We start from the raw sequence: 2,830 nt of genomic DNA on the forward strand, positions 1-2,830 counted from the left end.
CTCTCTCTCCTCTGTCTCTCCTCCCTCTCGTGTCTCTCCCTCCCCTCTCCCTCTCTCCTCTCACTCTCTTCTCTCCTCTCTCTCTCTCTCTCTCTCCCTCCTCCTCTCCTCTCTCTCTCTCTCTCTCTCTCTCTCTCTCTCTCCCTCTCTCTGGTCTCTCCCTCCCTCCCTCTCCCCTCTCTCTCTCTACTCTCTCTCTCTCTCTCTCTCTCTCACTCTCTCTCTCACTCTCTCTCTCTCTCTCCCTCCCTCCCTCCCTCTCTTTCTCTCTCTCCCCTTACATTAACACAGGTGTCAAACTCATTCCACGGAGTACTGAGTGTCTGTGGGTTTTCACTCCTCCCTTGTACTTGATTGATGAATAAAAGTCACTAATTAGTAAGGAACTCCCTTCACCTGGTGTCTAGGGCTTAATTGAAAACCAGCAGACACGAGGCCCTCCATGGAATGAGTTGACAGCCCTGATCTAAAGGGAGGTTACAGCACTAGTAGTACTAGAGGAGGGTAGTAGTATTATCTACTGTCACTGTACACAGAGAGGGAGTGGGAGTGGGAGTGGGAGTGTCACTGTACACAGAGAGGGAGTGGGAGTGGGAGTGGGAGAGGGAGTGGGAGTGGGAGAGGGGAGTGGGAGTGGGGAGTGGGAGTGTCACTGTACACAGAGAGGGAGTGGGAAGTGGGAGAGGGAGAGGGAGTGGGAGTGGGAGAGGGAGTGGGGAGTGGGAGAGGGAGTGGGAGTGGAGTGTCACTGTAACACAGAGAGGGAGTGGGAGTGGGAGTGGGAGTGGGAGAGGGAGTGGAGTGGGAGAGGGAGTGGGAGTGGGAGTGGGAGAGGGAGAGGGGAGTGTCACTGTACACAGAGAGGGGAGTTGGGATTGGGAGTGGGAGAGGGAGTGGGAGTGGGAGAGGGAGTGTCACTGTACACAGAGAGGGGAGTGGGAGTGGGAGTGGGAGAGGAAGTGGGAGTGGGAGTGTCACTGTACACAGAGAGGGAGTGGGAGTGGAGTGGGAGTGGGGAGAGGGAGTGTGTGTGTGTGTGTGTGTGTGTGTGTGTGTGTGTGTGTGTGTGGTGTGTTGTGTGTGTGTGTGTGTGTGTGTGTGTGTGTGTGTGTGTGCATTAACGGCTTGTTAAATGAGCCATGTTTCCCTCTCTCCCCATTTACACCTTTCTCCCCATTTACACCTCTCTCCCCATTTACACCTCTCTCCCCATTTACACCTCTCCCCTCCAGTCGGACCTGTTCCAGGATGACCTGTATCCAGACACAGCGGGCCCCGACCCGGCCCTGGAGCCAGAGGAGTGGCTGGAGGGGCGAGACGAGGACCCCATCCTTCAGTCCATGAGGGATGGCTACGTTCCCCCCAAGAGCCGCGAGCTTAAAGTGGCTAGGAAGAATGTTCTGGACTCTAGACCCACCCCCAGACGCGCATGTCCTCCTGCGATGGCTCAGCCAACCTGCCCGTGAGTCACACTAAATATATCACCTCTTTATCTGACTGTTTGTCTAAAATCATTGTCCCCGACATTTCTGTCCTGTCCTGTACCTGTCTGTCCTCTCCTTGACCTGTCTGTCCTGTCTGTTCTGTACCTGTCTGTCCTGTCCCTGGCCTGCCTGTCCTGTCCTTGACCTGTCTGTCCTGTACCTGTCTGTCGTGTACCTGTCTGTCCTGTACCTGTCTGTCCTGTCCTTGACCTGTCTGTTCTGTACCTGTCTGTCCTGTACCTGTCTGTCCTGTACCTGTCTGTCCTGTCCTGTACCTGTCTGTCCTGTCCTTGACCTGCCTGTCCTGTCCTTGACCTGTCTGTCCTGTCCTTGACCTGTCTCTCCTGTTTCTTCTTTCCATCTCTTCTTTCCCTTCCTCCTTCCATGTCTTCCTCCCTCTCTCTCCTTCCTCCATCTCGCCTTCTTCCATCCCTCCATCCTCTCTCTCCTTCCTCCATCTCTCCTTCCTCCCTCTCTCTCTTTCGTCCATCCCTCCTTCCCTCCCTCCCTCCTTCCTTCCCTCCATCCATCCCTCCTTCCCTCTCTCCTCCCCTCTCTCCATCCCTCCTTCCTCCTTCCCTCTATCCATCCCTCCTCTCTCCTTCCCTCCTTCCCTCCCTCCATCCCTCCTTCCTCCTTCCCTCTCTCCTTCCCTACCTCCATCCCTCCTTCCTCTTTCCCTACCTCCATCCCTCCTTCCTCCGTTCCCTCTCCCCTTCCCTCCCTCCATCTCTCCTTCCTCCTTCCCTGTCTCATTCCCTCCCTCTATCCCTCCTTCCCTCTCTCCATCCCTCCTTCCTCCTTCCCTCTCTCCTTCCCTCCATCCCTCTCTCCTTCCCTCCTTCCCTCTCTCCTTCCCTCCCTCCTTCCCTCTCTCCTTCCCTCCCTCCATCCCTCCAGCCTCAGTTGGTAGATCGGTTGTTGGAGGAAGTTAAGAATCTCAAGGTGACAGTTCTGTCTCAAGAGAAGAGAATCTGTGACCTGGAGAATAAACTATCCAAGTATACCAACGGCACAGCCTGACACACACAGACACACACACATACACACACACATCCCGCGCACACACACCGCGGCAACCCCTACACACACAAATACAGATACAATGTTAAAACACACTGTAACAACAGCGCCATTCCCCTACACACACTGCACAATAACCTTACTTACCTTATATACACAGTGTGATTCAGTCAAAGGCGTAATCAACAAGCACATTGCACTTGACCTTTAAAGGCGCATTGTCAGAGGTGCAGTGTGCAACCTGCCTTTAAATGAATCTGTCCCTAACAATCCCAATAACCCCTAACTTCAAACACACATAACCCCACCCCCCAAAACATAAA

At 54.2% G+C, this 2,830-nt stretch overlaps 1 pseudogene; it reads left to right on the forward strand.

The window, feature by feature from the left end:
* Positions 1–2,830, forward strand: part of LOC109884626 (coronin-6-like) — a 37,681-nt pseudogene extending 34,851 nt beyond the window's left edge.

Source organism: Oncorhynchus kisutch, linkage group LG28, assembly GCF_002021735.2.
Source record: "Oncorhynchus kisutch isolate 150728-3 linkage group LG28, Okis_V2, whole genome shotgun sequence".
Lineage (NCBI taxonomy): Eukaryota > Metazoa > Chordata > Actinopteri > Salmoniformes > Salmonidae > Oncorhynchus > Oncorhynchus kisutch.